Below are 16,984 nucleotides of genomic sequence, written 5' to 3'. Positions count from 1 at the left end.
GCAAAGAAGCATGGAGAGATGCACGCTTGCCATTATACCGAGACAAAAAAAATGATGCTTGTGGAAAATTTAAGTAACAATATAAATAAGCAGCCAATACACCTTCACATATCTGCATCTCCACATTCAAATATAGAGAAAGTATGTTTCACAAATTCCATCGACCAAAATACCTTCTGAGAGTGCACAATTTCAGCAGCACTGGTTCATACACAAGCGAACTGGATACCGGTTTTGACATGCAGTGTCTCATCAGCACTCAATGCTGGTGAACTGCGAGATGTGTCCAGGCAAGGACCCTCTCGAGATCTGGTGCCCAGTTCGACACAACACCGTACAATGAATAAAACAAAGTAATAAGGAGCGTTGTGAAAAATATAACTCCGATTTTTTCCCCCAGGATTATTGTTGTGTGTTGCGGATAACGTGGCTTGCAGCGTACTCCCTCCATGTCTCTGCAGTTATACTGGTAGGAACCTCCTGGTTACACCAGCCCACAGGGGATTATTGTGTCCGTCGTGCAGAGAGGGGCTGGGTGGGAGGGGAGGGGCTGGGTGGGGAGGGTGGGGCTGGGTGGGGAGGGGCTGGTAACCAGAGGTGTGGACTCGAGTCATGTGACTTGGACTCGAGTCAGACTCGAGTCATGAATTTGATGACTTCAGACTCGACTTGGACTTGCATAACAATGACTTTGTCCCACCTCTGAGGTGTGGACTCGAGTCATGTGACTTGGACTCGAGTCAGACTCGAGTCATGAATTTGATGACTTCAGACTCGACTTGGACTTGCATAACAATGACTTTGTCCCACCTCTGCTGGTAACCCTGTGGTGCCCTTATAAAACTCAACGTTTAACCTACTCACGCCGGCTTGTGCCCTCACAGTCGGCCATATTTGCGGAATATACCACGCCGCCGTTGACCCTGGCCATTGACCGAGCAACACAACGTTCCTACCAGCTCCCTCCGCAGGAATGTATTACAGGAGTGATGCAAACACATATGTTTGCAATGTCCTGTTAATGTGTTAAGGGAAGAGAATAAATGCGAGTTCATTTTACCCCGTCTAACTTCCAGTGAGCCAGGTTCATAGTCACTTACCACTTGAGTGAATGCTATGAAATTATAGATGCAATGAATCATCAAATAATACATTGTTTAAACGCATGCCTGTACAGGCCACCATACAGCAATGGGGATTGCCTGTACGCAGATAATAACAGGGTACTGCTATTTTATTGCAAGCAAACGTACAGGAGGTACAAGAACAATCTGCATGCATTATAATGTACGTTGGTTGACCATATGAATAACTCAACCGGCAATGGATACCCATTGTAATTTACATTCATCCCCCCCCTTCGCACGTGAAGGGCTCACAAGTGACGTCATCACATCTACTCTATCTAAGGAACGAAACAGAAGCTAGTTGCAACAGCTAGTTGTAATTACTGGCAAAACGTCGTACTCAGATTGTAAATGTTGTGGATTTGCTCTCCAACACGTCAGTGTGCTGTACTAGTAACGAATTGGCACGTTCTGTTTACGTGACAAACCTTACTAATTGGCTGTGTCGCGTGGTGGCGGGTTTAACGATACATTTAGATTTACGTGATCTAACCCCCCACAAATATACATTATTGATGATACAGTGTGTTAAAAGGGCTGTAAGGATATCAGATGAGATCCATGCAACTCTTTGTAATGAAATATCCGAGTATTCGATGTCATGGATCTGCGTGAGTAAAATGGGGTGGAACGATGGTACTGTGGTTAGCGTACGACTGCGCTTTGAATCTGATGACCTGTAAATTGATTCCCGGTCACGGCTTAAAAAAATGTGATGCAGAGATGTGAGCTTCTTCCAGAACCAGTCAGGGTGGGTTTGTGAAGCATGTAAAGAAGAAGAAACTCCAATGACAACACAGCTTGAGTAGACCCCTATATTTGAAGCTTTCGTGACTGCAAAGATTCATATGTTTAGTTTTTTCGGTAAAGTCACGTAGGTAAAAAATGAAATGAAAATTACGTAGGTAAAAAATAAAATAAAAATTAATAAAAATAAAATATTAAAATGAAATTAAAATTAATAAAAATAAAATATTAAAATGAAATTAAAATTAATATTTTATTTTTATTAATTTTAATTTCATTTTTTACCTACGTGACTTTACCGAAAAAATTGAGAGTATAGACCCCTATAGCCAGCAGCTGATTCACACAGAACCATATATTATGATTACTTTATGAATATCAATAGATACACTCGCTGATTTGTGTGCCTGTTTTAGTAATTTCTTTGCTTGCGCCGAAACAAATGTTGAATGCAAATTTTCTCAGGCGCCGAAGCTGAGTCAATAACCACGTGGGTCCCTCGTGAAATATATCGGCAGCCATTGCTCCATTGTGATGACACGTGACACTGCGGCAAGGACATTGTCATCCTGCCCCCGCCAACAGCTCATTCGGGGTGGCCCCACGGCGTTGCCAGCTTTGATATGTCAAACCCCATTGAATCGCCCGCTCTGAATAATGCACTTGAAAGGGCGATTTTTTTGTAACATGCGCTCTTTGCACAGACACACACCACACACACATGGATCTTTGTGATATTGGATCGTAGTGAACTAACCTACAAGGGCGTTGAAAAACAATACAGCACATTAATGATTGACTGCTGCCACCGTTCCAAATTAATGTTCTATTCTTTCTATTATAGAAGTACCATGATGCATATTATAGAAATACCCCTATCATCACCCCTCCTTAACCACTCCCCACTGTTCTCAGAACTGTCTCCATAACTACACCACAACAAACACCACCACTTTTAACAACAACAACAACCCAACTCTTCATGATCTAAATTGTGGTAATTGTATACATTTCTTAATTGTACATTTGCAATGTATTATTTTTGTACTGTGCATCCTTTTAAATAGATGTAATTGGTTGTTGTTATAGCAATACTATCGATAAACATCTAAGGCTGTGCTTTCCCCGGTTGCCTGGGAGAAAAGTTGTCTCAGTCATTGCCCAAATGATTTCCCGTGGCACCCTTGAGATCAACTGTTCACTGGCCCCGCATGAATCTAGAACACATTGTCCTCCTGTGGAGGGAGCTGGTAGGAACGTTGGGTTGCTCGGTCAATGGCCAGGGTCAACGGCGGCGTGGTGTATTCCGCAAATATGCCCGACTGTGGGGGTGGGCACAAGCCGGCGTGAGTAGGTTAAATTTTGAGTTTTATAAGGGCACCACAGGGTGACCAGCCCCTCCCCACCCAGCCCCTCCCCACCCAGCCCCTCCCCACCCTCCCCACCCAGCCCCTCCCCACCCTCCCCACCCAACCCCTCTCCACCCTCCCCTCCCCACCCAGCCCCTCCCTCCCCACCCAGCCCCTCCCTGTACGACGGACGGACACAATAATCCCCTGTGGGCTGGTGTAACCAGGAGGTTCCTACCAGTATTATTGTAATGCTCAGCAGCTGGCTCAAAGACTCGGTAATCAAACATGCATACGTCACAGAGAGATGGCACTGTTAGTCTTTTATTAAATAGTAAGAGCACACGTGACAATCTTCAAGCATGCGGTGGCAACAGGCTGCTGTCAAATGGGCTGGTGAATTCTGTTTGGCCTTTTGTAGACACACACCCATAACACATTTTTTTTGGGTTAGCTTACGTAAATATATAAATGTGTCATTAGACCCGCCACCACCCGACACAGCCAACTAGTAAGGGTTGTCACGTAAAACAGAACGTGGCAATTCGTGACGAGTACATCACACCGGTGTGCTGGACAGCCAAGCCGCAACATTTACAATCTGAGTACGACGCTTCGCCTGTAATTACAACTAGCTTCATCAGGCAACAGCTGGTAACAAAATGATGAGGTTAATTCTAGATTTGAAGCTTTCGTAAACTGCAATGATTCATATTCTTAGGTTTTTTCGGTAAAGTCACGTAGGTAAAAACATTAAAAAGTAAAATAAAATAAAAATCACGACGTTTCGGAGGCAACACAAGCTTCCGTCTTCAGGTGGTACCGTCACAGCCACGACAGCTGTATCAAGTAAATGAGAGATTGCAGGAGCTACCACTCCGTTTATATAATGGTTGGAGAAGGTGGTGGGGCAAGGGCCGCATACTTTTTATTAATATGGTAAAATGATGTGTCTCACTTCAGCCGAAGCGTTTTGAATGGTTTAAATCACTTGCTGAACTGTAACGCGGTTAGAAGGAACCTCGAGGTGTCAAATGATGCCCCTTGACAAGTGGCGAGAGCCAAACGCAAGGCCCCTGGGGCAGGACCCCTCGGCGTTCTCGTGGAAAAGGAGATGCGGTGAAATGAAAACCACTATTGAGGCCGCTGCCCCTCCTTGTTCTCAAATTCATAAACCTACCAGGCCGACGACGGAAGCCAGTTGACCAGTCGCCGCCTGGCAACAGTGGTGCCATCGGTTGAGGGGTAAACGATGACAAATAAGTAATATTAAAAAACAAACTTTTTTAAAAACACGCTTTTATGAAATGTACTAGTAATGGAAGAACTCCACGACTCCAGGAAGTGGCGATTTGCCAGAACTGTGAAGCAATCCACCCATGCTTCCTGTCCTATCTTTCTTTCACCCTTTCCGATGCCGGCAAAAAGGCTCCCATTGATATGAGCATGGAGTATTATCCTCGAGTAAATTGGACGGAGCTAATAAACTGGCAACATCTGCGGCCTTTTTGAAGCGCCATTTCCCTGAGAGCGGACGAAACTGGGAGGAGCGGATATCCCGAGACTGGCGTGTCTCTGCGTAGACTCATCACGCCGTCTCTGTCCGGGCAAGACCGTTAATCCCCGTTTGGAAGCTGTCCCATGCCCCGAGGCCCAGGAGACTTTGGACCCACCGGCTAATTTCTAGACCGAGGTAAGAGGGCCCAGGTTAGGCAGCGTATACCAGTTTAACACGCAGTAGGCTTTCGCGACCAATATAATCCATAATAGAGGTTTTTTTTAGGTTAGATTGCGTTGTGGCCGAAACGTCGTGAGAATAATTGTATTATGTAAAATTTTTATTATTTTATTATTTCCATTCTACGTGACTTTACCGAAATAACCAAGAAGATGAATCCCTGCAGTCACGAACGCTTTAAATCGAAATATATAAATGTGTCGTTAAAACCGCCACCACCCGACACAGTCAACTAGTAAGGGTTGTCGCGTAAACAGAACGTGGCCAATTCGTCACTGGTTCAGCACTAACCGGTGTGTTGGAGAGCCAAGCCACAACATTTACAATTTGAGTACGACGTTTCGCCAGTAATTACGACTAGCTTCATCAGTTGTAATTACGACACGTTTATATATTCACGTTGCCCGCGGCGTGCTCTGCGTCAGTAGATATGAAACGACGCTCGGTGACATTTAACATCTTCCTGTGTCAGGGGGGGGGGCAGCCAAAGTGCACAGACAGTTTTCAGAAAGTGAGAGAAGCTATTTCCTCTATCCCAGTGTGGAACTGGGAAGGATCTCTTTACTGCATGTCAACACTGGTTGTCCATCAGATTTAGCTTCTGCCATATAAATATGAAATTTTCATCACCGATTTAGGGTCATCGGTGGAGTTAGGCACCGACCAATACTCAAGTGAGCATTGAGACACTTAGGCTTATTTATTTATGTTAAAGCCCAAGTTACACAACTCTGCTAAGATGTTGAATGGTCACACTCACAAGAAGTTATAGAGTCACGGCTATAGGAGACATGAGACCAACTTAGTTTTTTCTGCTTGTAAGCCTCTCAAATCGTAGGGCCTTGCGTGGTACCGGGCAAGTTGTCTTATGAGGCAACATTAAGCCACCAACTTTTGACCTTGGATAAACTGGGACCGTAGGGACAAAAGCCTCATCTATTTCCACTCTTTGTGAATGGTAACAAAAATAAAACCTCTTCATGTACAGACACGGTGGTCCCAGGTGTCTTGTGGTGCCCAATTAATTAACCCCTAACATTTTTGTTCTTTTGCGTATTCACTTATAGTTTTAAACCTTAATTTTAAAAATCATGTTAAGTTGTAGAGATTCATCTTCTTGGTTCTTTCGGTAAAGTCACGTAGAAGGGAAGTAATAAAATAATAAAAATAAACAAATAAAATAAAATAATATAAAATAATAAAAATAAAAAAATAAAATAATATATTTTTATTATTTTATTACTTCCCTTCTACGTGACTTTACCGAAAGAACCAAGAAGATGAATCCCTGCAGTCACGAAAGCTTTAAATCGAAATTTAAGTTGTAGAGAGTTCAATGGAGGGGTCACAAGACATCTGGACCATCGTGTACAACACCCTATCCGTGGCTATCAAATCACATGGAATGATCTGCTATTGTTAAAAAAAAATTTTGAATAGAGAACATTCAAATTCTTGGAAAAAGCATTTGGTACACACTTTGGGTTATTTTGAAAGGAATGTAATCTGTGAAGTACAGAAAGAGAAGTGCCTTTTAAACTTCCGTTTTTGTTTGTACGTATTTTGTCTGTTCCTCTTTTATCCAACCGTGGTACTTTCAAATCGTGCACGATGCAATCAATTATGTATTTGCTATTCTATTTCACCTTTATCAGGTTCTTGTGTTGTTACTGCTGCTGCTACTGCTGTGTTGATTGGTGAGGACAAACTAGGCTTCAAATTAAATATTGTTCACACAAAAGCGTCAATCTCGAATAATGTTGTCGAATCAGTAATATAAACTTGCAGGAAGGCAGCAGCAACGTCGTCATTATGTTATTACGCGCTTTTATTTAACTCACTCTGTTGTCGTTGTTGTTGTTGTAGCCTCAAATCTTGTAACTGAATTTTAACCCACTTCCCAATGTGGTATCGACTGCAAACTTGGCATACTTATGCCATGCTGATGACAATACTATATTCTATAATACAAAATAAAAATATAAATTTTGAAACATTATTTTTTATATGTTATGTTTCGGACTTGGGTCTAATTGTCCACGCTCAACTGACGTTGGCTGTAATTGGCCACGGCCCCTTACGTTATGGCAAGCTTCGGGGCCACTTCCTAGAGTCGTGGAGTTCTTCCATTACTAGTACGGTACATTTCATTAAAGCGTGTTTTTAAAAAAGTTGTTTTTAATGACTTTGTTATTGTCACAAACGCTTTTCACACAAATGCTCAACAGTCACAGAGCTCGTTGATTTATTGATTTAAACCGCCCGAATAGTCTTGTCCAAATTTCCATCAAGTTTGACAATTTCGGAGGGCACCTGCAGTGCACAGCGCAAAGCTACACGAAGCAAACGTGCAACAACGTGTCACCACCTCTCCACATCTTTGCGGTGAACTCAACCAACGAGAAAACTGAACGGGAGCACCGATGGGGACGCGGGTTGCACGGGTCCATGCTTTGCTCGAGCGCGTTCCTCCCTTGGTGCACAAATCTTGTGGCTTCCACGAGGGCTCACGGCTCGTGGTGGTGGTGGTGTGATGGCTTCCTGTGTGCAATGTGATTCTAACACGTGCATCCCCCCCCTCCCCGGATGTTGAAATCTGTCCTCACCACCGCAGAAAGAACCACCCCCCTTAACGCAATCCTGCGGAGGGAACTGGTAGGAACGTTGGGTTGCTCGGTCAATGGCCAGGGTCAACGGCGGCGTGGTGTATTCCGCAAATATGCCCGACTGTGAGAACGGGCACAAGCCGGCGTGAGTAGGTTAAACGTTGAGTTTTATAAGGGCACCACGGGGTGACCAGCCCCTCCCCACCCAGCCCCTCCCCACCTAGCCCCTCCTCACCCAGCCCCTCCCCACCAGCCCCTCCCCACTCTCCCCTCCCCACCCAGCCCCTCCCCACCCTCCCCACACAGCCCCTCCCCACCCTCCCCTCTCCACCCGGCCCCACCCCTCCCATTTTTGGATTCACGACGGACGGACGGACACAATAATCCCAGTGGGCTGGTGGAACCAGGTGGTTCCTACCAGTATTAATAATGTTTACTCGTAATGTTGGGAGAAGTACGAAGGTGATTGATTACTGCAAGGCCATCCCCAGGCAGAATCTGAATCTTTATTTAGACCGGAGGAACCCAGGATACAGGAACTCTGTGAACAATAAATAATGTAAATCTGTTAAACACAAACATTGTGCTTCTCAAATGGCTTACACTTATTTTCAGGATAAAAAAAAACTATATTGTATTACACAATCAGTTGTATGAAATCACCACAATTCCTGAAGACTGTATATAAAGGAACATTTGTTACCATCTTAGTTAAACTGGCATGGTCCTTAACCAGATTAAATAGTTCATCAATCGACAGAAAAATGTGGCGTGTCGCTGCATTAGGAATATTCTACTGGCGTAGACAGTGTTGTTCACAAAATACAAAATTCTGAATGTGGGTTGCAAAGCACGTGAAGTTATCAGCAGTGTGAGGTTTAAGAGCTGTGATGAACATACACTGAGCGTTGCCTTTGTACGTTACGTCAGAAACACACTTGATAAAATACTCCAAAGTAAATGCATCAGTTGTCAATTAGCACGGTTCCGCACCTCTGATTAGCACGGTTGGCTACGTACGGTGCGAAAGAAGTTCAACATGCATACATACAAGATTGCATTAATCATGAGTAACTTGAGTGGCACATAGATGATATCTTGAACAACTTGTTGGACTAGAATTGTTGTGAAGGGGTCTCAGGAATTTTCCAGTCGTGCAGGATCACCGAGTTAGATGTCATCGTAAAAAAAAAATAGACAAGAGTTATTCGGTATCTGTGAATATTTTGAACGACGAGACCAAGCAGGCAAAGTTCAACTGTCTCAATAGGTGTAAAAACAACCCTTTTATACCAGTTTAACACGTAGTAAGCTTTCCCGACCAATATTATCCATAATATAGTGTGTTTTTTGGGTTAGATCTCGTAAATATAAATGTGTCGTTAAACCCGCCACCATCCGACACAGCCAATGAGTGAGGTTTGTCACGTAAACAGAACATGCCAATTCGTCACTAGGTTAGCACACCTGTGCTAATTAGTTACAATTGGAGTACATGTCGTGGGTTTACTCTCCAACACACCGGTGCGCTGAAACTCGTAACTAATTGCCATGTTTTGTCTACGTGACACACCAATACTAATTGGCTTCGTCGGGTGACGGCTGGTTTAACGACCCATTTATCTTTCATGCCGGCTGTATTCGTACCCATCTCAATAATTTCAGATGAACTTGTCACGCTGTCTGATCTTTTGGCATTAAGTGACCAGGATGGCAAAGCCCCAGTACGAAGAAGACCTTTTCAGGATTAGCTTTCATTCCGACATGAATTCTGCTGTGTTGGGAACACAATTTCCTTTTGACGTAACGGAAGCAGTTCGCCACGCACGTGGTTGAATTGCGTACCTCTCAACCCATACGGTTTACCCCGTATTCTCGTGCGGGGAAATTGATTACCACTCCGTATATATAATGGTTGGAGATATATACGGAGTGGTAGCTCTTGCAATCTCTCATTTACTTGATACAGCTGTCGTGGCTGTGACGGTTCCACCTGAAGACGGAAGCTTGTGTTGCCTCCGAAACGTCGTGATTTTTATTTTATTTTACTTGTATTCATTTTAATGTTTTACCTACGTGACTTTACCGAAAAAACCTAAGAATATGAATCCTTGCAGTCACAAAAGCTTCAAATCTAGAGATAAGGTTTGAATTGGTCGGTAATAAGGTAGGGCACTGATAAGGGGTTGACAGGTATGGTATTGAGTCTTATTTCACTTGTCTTTCACATTTGTCCCAAACCACTAATAGAACAACAAGTGGGTGGGGGAGGGGGAAAGGCATTCATCTCTGTGGGTGGCTGTGACTCAGCGTTGTAGACTATACATACATAAGGTGGGGTGACGGTCACCTCCATTGTACAAATATTTAAAGTCGTTAGAAACTGCAACGGGATCTTGCCAGTTACGCAATGAAATTTTCAGACCGTGACGAGGATTACTCATGATTAGTGGGGCGGAAATGTCTGTACGTGTACGTGTGTCATAGACGTGGGGAGCGGTGGTCTAGCGGTTAGCGCGCTGCGCTACGAACCCCGAGTTCGATTCCGGCTCACGACCAACATCAGTGACGATTATCTGAACCGGGACTGGGCCTCCCCTAGGTCGGCTCAGCCTCAAATGAGAACCTGGTGCGGTGTGTAAACATTGCCACAGGGGAGACAAAGGCGGCCGGGAGTGACGCTGGCCACCCACCCCCTCGTGTGCCGTGCCAGCCTTCATAGGTCCTACTCGCTAACAGCACTTGCCCCTACAGTCTGTTACAGGCTGTACACAAATATGCTCAGCAAATCTGTAGCCCTGATCCTTAGGGTGAGTGCTCTGATCGCCATTCTCTCTCTCAATGATGCTAATGGGGAGGTGGTGCAAGTGACTTGTTGATGATGTTATGTATGTACATCATCCTTGCAGCACCATACGCAGAGTTCGCAACCGCCGGTGAAAGATTCCCAAGAGCTCTCTGAACATCAGAGCAAAAATTGTAAAATAAAAAACCTCTCTCATTCTCAGGCCTTGTAGACGACGAAACGCATGTGGAGGGACTTTCCACACTCTAGATTTGAAGCTTTCGTGACTGCAAGGATTCATACTCTTAGGTTTTTTTTCGGTAAAGTCACGTAGGTAAAAAAAATTAATAAATATAAATAATATAAATAATAATAGAACACAAGTCCCCGTCATCAGGTGGGACCGTCACAGCTAAATTGACTGTATCAATCTTGATTTTATTATTTATTTTTACCTACGTGACTTTACCGAAAAACCTAAGAGGGACTTTCCACACTTTGAATCGCGAGCTTGGTGGGTACAACCTCAGCGTCACCGGCGAATTGTTAAATGTTGTGGCTTCACTCTCTCCAACAACGCACTAATTGGCACGTGTTGTTTACGTGATACACTACACTTATTTGACCAATCTTATTTATTATTTGACAGACAACTATTACAGGTGTTCCATGTTCACCATGTTTAGTTGTCACAAACCATAACAAAGGCTCACCCTCTTAAGCCTCACCTTACCATATTAATAAAAAAGTGTGCCGTACTTGGCCCTTCCCCCCTCTCCAACCATTATATATACGGAGTGGCAGCTCTTGCAATCTCTCATTTACTTGATACAGCTGTCGTGGCTGTGACGGTTCCACCTGAAGACGGAAGCTTGTGTTGCCTCCGAAACGTCGTGATTTTTATTTTATTTTACTTTTGTTAATTTTTATGTTTTTACCTACGTGACTTTACCGAAAAAAACCTAAGAATACGTGATACACCTTACTGTCGGGTGGTGGCGGGGTTAACGACACATTTTTATTTACGCAATCAAACCCGACCCCCTCTCCCCCCCCCCCACAAAAAAATCTTTTATTATGGATAATATTGGTGGCGAAATGATTCCAAGAACACAGGATGAGATGTTACTATCCTTTGTGCAAGCACTTCCAAGAGTTCATGAACAGTGAGCCTGGTGAAATTTGGGGAGCGCATCGTCAGTAGTGAACCTTTGGTTCCTAGGGTGTTTCGGCCTTTCACACTATACACCCTCCCCAAAGGCGGCCAGCGACAGGGTGATCAATCCTACGCTTGCGTCCCATTCCCAATTAGTCATAGGAGTTGCCTTGTTGTTGATAGCAGACGCGTTAAACTGCCAACCATCTTTTGCTAGCTGATGATGTGGTAATTGCTGCTCTTTAATGAGAACGATCTGGCCACGTAACCAGCATCCACAGAGAGTGAGAGAGAGGTGTGGTAATTTGCGAGTAGAGCGAAGGGATGGGCTGATGTGGTCCAGAAGCACTTGAATTTGAGTGGCACTGGTGGTGTCAAGTTCGGCCTCAAAGCAGAAGGAAAGTAAAGGTAGCTTCTGCGCAGTTGGTGGTAATTGCTCCCTTTGCAACAACAAGACGTGGACGCGTGGTGGATGCTGACAGCGAGAAGCAACACAAACCACAGCTTGCTAGTAGACACAATGAACGGCACGGGCGGTGCATCTGCCAGTCATCTCGGACAGTTTATCCCATGACACCTGGGTGTCACATGACCTTACAAGAAACCTTTGGAGAATTACGTTGCGTTTGTTGTGTGTTGGGAAATAGTAATATAGTGGTTAGGGGCCGTCCATAAATGACGTCACGCACCTGGGGGGGGGGGGGGTCAGACATTTGTGATGATGTGTCACGAAGGGGGGGGGGGGGGTGAGAAATGTGACGTCACATCAAAATGCGCAACTTTACATAAATATAGACAACACGTTCTACTTACCGTAATTAAATAGACTTTTTAATAAATGTTTTCTCCTACAACATCAGAGTGCAGCGGCACATTAAATACGCACTACAATGACAATAGATTAAAGCGATTTGAAGCATGTTTTATTTTTTTTGGGGGGGGGGGGCAGAGCTTTGTGACGTCATATTTGAGGGGGGGGGGGTCTGACTTTTTGTGACGCCGTGTGACGATTGGGGAGGGGGGGGTGGGTCAAAAATCGTCCAAAATCGCGTGACGTCATTTATGGACGGCCCCTTAATAGGTGCTCGCTAACAGCACTTTCCCCAAACAAGTCTTTTCAGATTCAACGGCGGGGTACTATTTGTGTTGGCTGTAGCCCAAGATTATAAGCACACGCAAAGCGCACAGAGAGAAATCAACATTCTGCAATTTCACATTCGATTCGCCCGTGCCCTCGGGCACCCGTGACTCCGAGCACTTACGACGATGAATGACAATACACACGATCGTGATGTGACGTTCGCATTAGCACAAGGTTAGCTGATGCGGTTAGCTCACGATTAAATCATATAATGAATACAAACACGGCGTCTTTACACTCAGTAAGTTATCTTATATAAGAGGGTTTTTTGTTCTTGTTGTTTAAATGGGAACCAACGTGTATAGTTGGGAGCAGCGTTTCAATCAGATTTTGTTTTACATTACAGGAAGTACAAACACAGCAGTAAGTAGAATCATTAGACCGTGCCATTTGCTCATATGTATAATTGGTCATTATAATTCAAGTTGTTACATGTTATTGTACAGTCGACCCCCTCTTAACGAGCATGCCTGTTAGCGACTAATCGCTTAATGACGGGCATCCAAAGAGCCCATTGTGTAGTGTATAGTGTCGTGTGTGTAATGTATAGTGTAGTGTATAGTAGTGTAGTGTATAGTGTAGTATGTGTAGTGTATAGTGTAGTGTATAGTGTAGTGTATAGTAGTGTAGTGTATAGTAGTGTAGTGTATAGTGTAGTGTATAGTAGTGTAGTGTATAGTGTAGTGTATAGTAGTGTAGTGTATAGTAGTGTAGTGTATAGTATAGTGTTGTGTATAGTGTAGTATATAGTGTAGTGTATAGTAGTGTAGTGTATAGTAGTGTAGTGTATAGTGTAGTGTATAGTAGTGTAGTGTATAGTAGTGTAGGGTATAGTAGTATAGTGTATAGTGTAGTGTATAGTAGTGTAGTGTATAGTAGTGTAGTGTATAGTATAGTGTATAGTAGTGTAGTGTATAGTGTAGTGTATAGTAGTGTAGTGTATAGTGTAGTGTATAGTAGTGTAGTGTATAGTGTAGTGTAGTGTGTAGCAGAGGTGGGACAAAGTCATTGTTATGCAAGTCCAAGTCGAGTCTGAAGTCATCAAATTCATGACTCGAGTCTGACTCGAGTCCAAGTCACATGACTCGAGTCCACACCTCAGAGGTGGGACAAAGTCATTGTTATGCAAGTCCAAGTCGAGTCTAAAGTCATCAAATTCATGACTCGAGTCTGACTCGAGTCCAAGTCACATGACTCGAGTCCACACCTCTGGTGTGTAGTAGTGTAGTGCCTCCAAAGAGCCCAATGTGTTAGCTTACCAACCGTTCCCCTGTGAACAACGGGCTGTTGTGGGTACAGTAAATATTAATTAATCCATCGATTAACCATGTTTATTTTAATAGTATGTGTTAATAATGCTGTTACCATTCTTATGTATGAATGTCCATTGTTTAAATATTATAAACTACGTTTTTTGGGTGAAAAGTGGTCACTTTCGATGCTATCGGAACAAATTAAGCCGTTAACGTCTATTTCCTATACTCGCTGAACGACCGGTGTTCGTGGAACCAATCACCGTCGTTAAGAGGGGTCCTACTGTATTCTGAAAGTTTACATTAATTGCAGAGACAGTAATGGACTGACTAATGACATAACTAGTGGCAGTCGCTGAAGTTAATTGTAACCGTGGGGTTTTTTTGATGCCCATTCCAGTTGCTGAGTCGACAGGTAGACCTCGCTGTTTTTGCGAACATTTTACAGGGTGCTTAAAAATAATGTTAACACTTACATAATGGTAAAAGAACGGATAATACACCATAACATGATAACAAATGTATCTATAATAGCTTCAAAAAAGTCAAAGAGTCTCCACGTGTTCGTCATCGTTGTCAACGCGTGCCTGGAATCTTATCCAGGTGGTCTCCAGAGGTCGGAGGCAAAACATTTTTCGTGGTATTGTTGCAATTTCTCGGAAGTGTTAACATTTATTTCAAGCACCCTGTATTTGCACCAGTTTTCAGATGAAGCTCACTTGGTTGGTTTATTTCGGGTACAAGACCCGTGGAACCAGGCAGCTATTGTTCAATGGCAAGTGCCTTACCCGGAAATGGAGTTCTTCCAGAACTGATAGTTTAACACGCAGGAGGCTTTCGTGATCGGTATCATCCATAATCCAGGTTTTTTTGGGGTTAGATCGCATAAATATGAACCCGTCACCACCCGGGCGGCAACCAGATTTGTATCTGCCGCCTGATGATGCCGGTTGTAATTACTGGTGAAATGTCGTACTCAGATTGTAAATGTTGTGGATTTGCTCTCCAACACACCGGTTAGTGCTGTACTAGTATACTACACTATACACTACTATGCACTACACTATACACTACACTATACACTACTATGCACTATACTATACACTAGTGCTGTACTAGTAACGAATTGGTCACGTTCTGTTCACGTGACAAGCCTTACTAATTGGCTGTGTCGGGTGGTGGCAGGTTTAACATTTATATTTACGCGATCTAACCTAAAAAAGAAATCTGTATAATGAATGGACTGATAGGTAAGAAAAAAATAAACCACCATAATTCTATACAATAGAACTCGAGTAGGCGATCCAAAATAACATTATGTATGCGCCTACTCGTGAGAAGAGCTCACACATGACATTTGTGATCGACAAGAAAATCAGGTTTCTCACAAGTGGAAGCTTTTTTTCAATTTAAACCTATTTACAATAATCTATGCACGTGTGTTTATACCATAGATAATTAAATTTGTAAATGAATAACTTCATAATATAATCATATACACTGGCCTGTCACCATCTAGCCCTTGATCGACAGTTTCACGAGACAGGACAGAGCGGAATAATGATTCATAATCACGAGTTGAAATTGTAAACGATTACATAGAACTATAAACTAAACTATTTTTTTTATTTTACGAAGCAAGGCCCACTTTTTCAGAAGCGGCCTTGCCACTAATGATAGCTCAACGAAAGTGGCTTATCACGTGGTAATGTATAGCAGCAGCCACAGACTCTCGACGCGTGACTGTTGATATTCTTAGGTTTTTTCGGTTAAGTCACGTAGGTAAAACATTAAAATTAATCACTTGATACAGCTATCGCGCTGTGACGGTTCCACCTGAAGACGGAAGCTTGTGTTGCCTCCGAAACGTCGTAATTTTTATTTTATTTTTATTTAACTTTTATAATTAAAAAATTACCTACGTGACTTTACCGAAAAAACCTAAGAATATGAATCCTTGCAGTCACGAAAGCTTCAAATCTAGCGTGACTGTTGATTCTAAATTTGGAGGGAAAACCGGAGGACCCGGAAACAAAGCCACGCAAACTCCAAGTATACAGCAGCAGGCGTCAGGGTGGGGGTTGAACCCATGACCCCTCCTGTATACCAGGCGAGGCAGATAACGTCTCATAGATGGGCATGCGTCATCCAGCCCGTGTTAGGTGAGTGTACCTTTGCTCTTGAGCACCAACTTCACAGCAGCCAGCTTAAAACCTGTTTCTCGTGATTGCTCACAAACCACGCATTTTGTTTGTCACCATTTCCCTTTTGAGAAGGAGGGTTAGGTGGCGGGGTCCCTTCCTCCTCCTCCCCCCTCCGTAGAGTAATTCTCGGTAGTGGATCTATTTTTTTTTTACCTTTAACGTTATCCGTGCCGGTGTAAAACTGCAAACCTGTTGACCCCTAACGATGGTGTTCGCATGAATGCTCATGTGACACGCGAGACGCTACTTCACAGGTGTGTGTGTCTGTCTGTCTGTCTGTCTGCTTTCCTTCCTTTGTTGCAAGACAATAAAGGTTACGTGCGTTTTCGGACCTGCCGGACTCGATTGTGTGCGCGCTTTGTATAAACATCAGCGCTGGAGAGAGACAAAGGCGGCCAGGGGCATGTGCTGCCAACATTGTTACTTGTACGGCCAAACGCGACTGAACACGGCGTGGGTACGATGCGGCGAGTCAACTTACGATTGACAATTATTATCGTACGGTGGTGTGGATGACCACGTGAGTCGATAAAATCACCCGGAATTCCTCCCCCCCAGATCTCGTCACATCTCAGAAGCTGAGGATATTTATAGCATCGGGGGATACCTGAGCTCTCGATCGGGTGACCGTGTAATTAAAAAAACAGTTGCTATAGGCTGCGGCGGTGCTACGTTTTCAACAGAGGGCATTGCAGAAGAAGAAAAAGAAAATAAACCATTGTTTGTCGTAAATGTTGTGGATTTGCTGTCCAACACACCGGTGTGCTGTGCTAGTAACGAATTGGCCACGTTTTGTTTACGTGACTAAACCTTACTAATTAATTGGCTGTGTCGGGTGGTGGTGGGTTTAACGACACATTTATATTTACGCGATTTCA

This window comes from Lethenteron reissneri, chromosome 28 (assembly GCF_015708825.2).
Source record: "Lethenteron reissneri isolate LAM-NWPU_2019-01 chromosome 28, ASM1570882v1, whole genome shotgun sequence".
Classification (NCBI taxonomy): Eukaryota; Metazoa; Chordata; class Hyperoartia; order Petromyzontiformes; family Petromyzontidae; genus Lethenteron; species Lethenteron reissneri.
This window is presented reverse-complemented; position numbering follows the sequence as displayed.